This window comes from Oncorhynchus mykiss, chromosome 21 (assembly GCF_013265735.2).
Source record: "Oncorhynchus mykiss isolate Arlee chromosome 21, USDA_OmykA_1.1, whole genome shotgun sequence".
Classification (NCBI taxonomy): Eukaryota; Metazoa; Chordata; class Actinopteri; order Salmoniformes; family Salmonidae; genus Oncorhynchus; species Oncorhynchus mykiss.
In genome coordinates, this window is record NC_048585.1 from 30,636,164 (window position 1) to 30,642,213 (window position 6,050).

Here is a 6,050-nt window from a genome sequence, read left to right on the forward strand (position 1 = left end):
CGCAGGTGGTTGTTGTCCTTGATTATCTTTTTGGCCTTCCTGTGACATCGGGTACTGTAGGTGTCCTGGAGGGCAGCTAGTTTGCCCGAGATGATGCGCTGCGCAGACCGCACCACCCACTGCAGAGCCTTGCAGCTTGATGGTGGTGCAGTTGCCGTACCAGGCGGTGATACAGCCCAACAGGATGCTCTCAATTGTTAATCTGTAAAAGGTGGTGAGGGTTTTAGGTGACAAGCCAAATTTATTCAGTTGCGCCTTCTTCACCACGCTGTCTGTGTGGGTAGACCATTTCAGTTTGTCCGTTATGTGTACACCGAGGAACTTAAAACTTTCCACCTTCTCCACTACTGTCCCGTCAATGTGGATAGAGGTGTGCTCCCTCTGCTGTTTCCTGAAGTCCACGATCATCTCCTTTGTTTTGTTGATGTTGAGTGAGAGGTTGTTTTCCTGACCCTCACCTCCTCCCTGTAGGCCATCTCGTCGTTGTTGGTAATCAAGCCCACTACTGTAGTGTCGTCTGCAAACTTGATGATTGAGTTGGAGGCGTGCATGGCCGTGAAGTCATGGGTGACCTGGGAGTACAGGAGGGGGCTGAGCACACACTCTTGTGGGGCCCCAGTAGTGAGGATCAGCGAAGTGGAGATGTTGTTTCCTACCTTCACCACCTGGGGGCGGCCCGTCAGAAAGTCCAGGACCCAATTGCACAGGGCGGGGTTGAGACCCAGGGCCCCAAGCTTAATGATGAGCTTGGAGAGTACTATAGTGTTGAATGCTGAGCTGTAGTGAATGAACAGCATTCTTACATAGGTATTCCTCTTGTACAGATGGGATAGGGCTGTGTGCGTGGGATGGCGATTACATTGTCTGTGGACCTGTTGGGGCGGTATGCAAACTGAAGTGGGTCTAGGGTGGCAGGTAAGGTGGAGGTGATAACATTCTTGACTAGTCTCTCAAAGCACCTCATGATGACAGACGTGAGTGCTGGGGGCGATAGTAATTTAGTTCAGATATCTTTGCCTTCTTGGGTACATAAAAAAAAAACATATGTCTCCAATTTAAAAAGCTGTGGAATCTGCATTGAAAATGATAAGCTGTCTGTTCTAACAATACAACAATACTGTACTTCAAATGCTTGGACTTTTAGGGCACATTTTCTCTATCGATTCCCCACTGAAGAGCTCTAGAGGCTGTGTTGGTCTCTGTGGGGCTAGGGGGGGTTAACGGTGTCACACATGGTCACACAGGCTGGAGTCAGTGTTGGAGCCCCAGCCAGGCTAACAGTGCATGAAAGAGGAAGGGCTTCTGTGGCTGCTGGGCCTCTCTTGGGATGACAGGGAGTGTTGTTGATCAGTAGAATGCTGGAGATGCAGAGAGAGAGAGAGAGAGAGAGAGAGTGAGAGAAAAAGAGAGAGGGAGAGTGAAAGAGCAGGATTGAGAGTGAGGGCAAGAGGCAGAAAGACAAAGACAGAGTTACAGAGAGAATGAGAGGTGGGTTAATACACTGGCTGGCTGCTTGCCTTCCTGCCAAAGAGCCCTCATCCCCAGTCTGGGCTTTGCAGCTAGGCACCATGAGGTGTGGAATGATGTGGAACCGTGCGTCATTGGCTGGCAGAGGACCCCAGGCATTGTGGTGCACAAGGGACAAGAATGGGCAGCCAAATCCTGGTTGTCACGGGAATAAACCCAGGTCTTCAGGAGGGTCCTCAGTGGAGGCGAGGGAGAGGGCAGGTAGAATCTTTTAGAGGGTTGAATGTCGGCTTTGGGGGGGGGGGGGGGGTGGATTTAATTGCAACGATTTCTTAGTCATTGCCAAGTAGCTACTGTGCTGTTCGCTGTATAGGTATAGTGAGCGTAGAGGAGAGAGGGCTGACAGTATGTCAGAGAGCCCTGAGAAGGGGATATCACGCTTGGGCGCGCCAAGAGATTAGACAGCTGACAAGGCAGGGCTTCGGCCGCTCGCTCCCTCACTCTGTGTTTATGAGAACACAAGGGGGAGGCCAGGCCGCTGATAGGCTTTTGGCACAAGGAGGGTTACTGGAGTCCTCTCTCTCTCATATCCCCCCTTCCCGTCGACCGTCCCTGAGAAATTAGTAAATTCGCATGACATCCGATCTGGGTTTATGTGTTCACAATATTCCACACTTCAGGGAGATTGGTGCTCCCATTTCAGATGAAATTGTTCCATAGTTGGAGCTTTTCTTAGGCAAATGATTGTCGTTCCTCTTTTGTGCTGTACCTTAATCAAGCCATACTCTTCCGTCACGGCAAATCTCATTCTCACCAACAGCCTGTGGGAAGTGATGATACAAGTTTAAAACGCTGTATGGTTGTAGGTCTAGGCTTACACAAGTTGTAGGCCTACATATTTTTCCACCAAGATCAAGTTAGGTTAACTAAAACACTACACTCTTAGACGAAAAGGATTCCAAAATGGGTTCTTCTGTTGTCTCCTTTTTGGTTCCATGTAGAACCCTTTTTGGTTCCACGTAGAACTCTTTTGGGTTCACAAAAGTGTTCAACTGGAAACCAAAAAGGGTTATTCGATAGGTTCTCCTATTGGGACGAAAAGCAGAAAAGCGTTTTAGGTTCTAGATACCACCTTTTGTTCTAAGAGAATTGCAGTTAAACCCCAACAATTGTTGTCAATTTCTTCCCATTAGTTTTCACAGACTTTTTGGTCACTGGTGTTATTTTTTAAGCTGTGCCCACTCTATTCTCAACCTGTCACTCTCCTGTCAGAAACTACAAAAGCCGGGGAGAACTGAAGAGTGAAAAGCAGTCTTTTCACATACTGCAGTTCTGAACACGCTCTGCAATAATGTATCAAAGGATCTGTCATCTCAAAAAAGTCACCACGGAACCATGTAATAATAACATTTGTTTTTTTAACCCTTGTGTAGTCTTGACATTCTGTATACTCCCCTTGTCCTAAGGGTCTTCACTAAACCCCTAAAATAAAGCTGAATTGAATTTTAAACCCCAATCTATTTTGCATGAAGACACAACCTGTCATTCATCACAAACTTTGTGAATATCTGGGTTTTCTCTCTTCACATTGCAGAAAGACTGCATTTAATCAGTGAACACTCGTTTTTATTACACCCCACCTGTCATAATTGTTTTCTTTATGAAAGTAGAGCTTTATTATTATTGTTATTATTATTGCTAAAGATATTGCATAGGTGTAAACATGTTTTTTTTTAGCAAGAGCTAGCACTTCTATAGCTTAAGAAAGTAGCAGAAATGTGAAGAAAGTAGTTTTGAATGCATTTTATAGAAGGGAAACAATAACAGTCTTGAAATTTTTGGCAACATAGTGATATATTCTTATATACTGTACAATGAGGAATTCAACTACAAAATACTAGTCTTCTCCCATTTTTTTAACCATTGCCCCCACCCCCAAGGTGTATAAAGAACAACAATAAGAATAAAATAAGATAAGATAGATACAAAACAAAAACGTGAAGAATATAAATCAATCAACTCTAATTAGCACATGTAGGACAGTATGCAAGTGTGTGTGCGTGGACTTTGCAGATGTATTTCTCACTGTGTGCAGCAGAGTGTATTTGTTTTACAGTCCTTTTGGGGGCAAAATTAGCATCTCCTCCTCTTGCCTGCCTTAGACTCAGGAGGATCAAGACAAGATTCAGCCCCCTGAACAGCTTTCACAAGCGCTGCATAGGCTGCTGTTCGGGGGAGGCGCTCCCTTCTTTGAATGTGTGGGGTTACAAGTGCCTTTCCCAGCTACTCCAGGAACACCCTCCTCTTGTTCCGCTTATCAGGCATCCAGATTATAAGGACACAAGGCGAGACCCAAATGCAGACACAGGAAGCAGATGGTTGAGCTCTGATATTTATTAATCCAGGCAAAAGGTACAAAACAGTACAAGGGGATAGGCAGGCTTGAAGACAGAACCGGTAGAGTGGTCAGGCAGGCGGGTTCGGAGTCAGGACAGTCAAGGGTCGAAACCAGGAGGAATAGAACCAAAAGATACTGGAAAAAATATAGGAGCACGGAAAAATGCTGGTTGACTGGCAAACAAGACGAACTGGCACAGAAAAACAGGAAACACAAGGATATATACACCGGAGACAATAAGCAACACCTGGAGGGGGTGGAGACAATCACAAGGACAGGTGAAACAGATCACGGTGTGACACAGGTAGGGCTGATCTTGTTCCATATCACAAAGGCATTGTATGAGGACACATCAATGATATTATAGAAGATGACCAGGGGACAGCGGGCAGTCATCCTCCTGCAGCTGTAAGTTCCAATAACCTTGTCCATGTTGTCCACGCCTCCTTTATTGTGGTTGTAGTCCAGGATGATGGCTGGCTTCCTGTCCTCCAGTTCACTGATCTCAGCTGTTTTGTGCAGTCTGCTCAGGAGGACCACATTCTTGTTCCTCTTTGGGAGATAAGAAACTAGAGTGGTGCTGGGGGTGAAGGCAAACTTTGATGGGAAGGCCTCTCTCCCCCTTGTTGCGAGGAGTGCAGGAGGAGCTCACACTTGTTCTTTCTATCTGTGCCAACCATGGTAATCTTCCTCTTCCGGAGCTGCTGGCTGAGTTCATAAGAGGTGAAGAAATTGTCACACGTGACATTTTGCCCCTTCAGTCCATCTGTCACATCAAGCACAACCCGCATCCCCTTGTTCTTCTCCGGGCCTCCACTGGTCGGCTTCCCTGTGTAGACTTGCATCTTCCAAGCGTAGCTGGATTGTGCGTCACAGGCCACCCATATCTTGATGCCATACTTTGCAGGCTTGCTGGGCATATACTGCCGGAAAGGACAGCGACCTTATGACAATAGAGATTACTATCACTAATTAGTATCAGTGTCACATAAAACAATCACATAAATCCATGATATTACAGCAATACATAATACATGGAACCAGTTGAATGGAACCATTTGAATGGAACCAGTTGCTCATCCACTGTTACTTCAGGCCCAGGGTTGTAGAGGTATGGCAGACGCTCCACCCACTTCTCCCAGATCTCTCTTATGACCGACAGTTTGTCTCTCACACGTCCTGCAGGTCTTGACTCACGGTTATCAAATCGTAGCGTTCTTGAGAAAGTGTGAAAGACTTTCAGTGGCATCGTGGCTCGGAAAATCACCCTTCCATTTTGCTTCTCAGAGACTACATGTAGCCTCGCCTCAGGACCTGTACACGCCCACTAAGATTAGCAGCCCGATGTAGGCACGCAGGTTAATCTCATCCATCTTTTTCCAATTGTCTCCATATTTACAGAAACCCTCCAAATGTGTCATCTCCAGGATTATTTTTTCGATGGCTGGTGTGATGAACATGTAGAACGTTGAGGCGATGTCCTGGCATGTCTTGTGGACCCTGGGGTCATCCTTATGACATGTTGTGCTGCCATCCTGCCCTGGGTGTCATATGGTGACAAGGACCATGTTATTTTGCTATTCTTTGACAAAAATGTCTCTCTTTCAGCTTGGGGAATCTTCTTCTTCAGATACCTCCTCCTCTTCTAAATCATTATTCTCTTGTTCCTCCTGGACATCTGAAAAAATCAGATCTTCGACCTGTTGGGCACTGAAATGTGCACTCATGGCTTCAGTAAAGAGAGAACTGGGGGGACTGTCATCTGCAGCACCTTTATAGCCTCTGACTGCATTCCCCCATTAGTAAGCAATGCTTTCAAGAAATGTTTATTTTGTCTGAAATTGTTTTTGTTTTGTCTGTGAATTTGAGTCATGTGTGGGGTCGTGAAGGGGTAGTGGAGGAGAGATTCTGCACATGCACAAGAAAGTTTTTAATCAGTAGCACACATAATCTCAATTTCTCATTGTGTGTGTGTGTGTGTGTGTGTCTGTGTGTCTGTGTCTGTGTGTCTTTGTGGTGAACAGCCTCGATTCATTGAGGCATGGACTCTACAACGTGTCGAAAAACGTTCACCAGGGATGCTGGCCCATGTTGACTCCAATGCTTCCCATAGCCACAGTTGTGTCAAGTTGGCAGGATGTCCTTTGGGTGGTGGATCATTCTTGATACACACAAGAAACTGTTG

At 46.0% G+C, this 6,050-nt stretch overlaps 1 pseudogene; it reads right to left on the reverse strand.

The window, feature by feature from the left end:
- Positions 1-3,600: 3,600 nt before the first annotated feature.
- Positions 3,601-5,453, reverse strand: LOC118942798 (annotated as a pseudogene).
- Between the last annotated feature and the right edge of the window lie 597 nt (positions 5,454-6,050).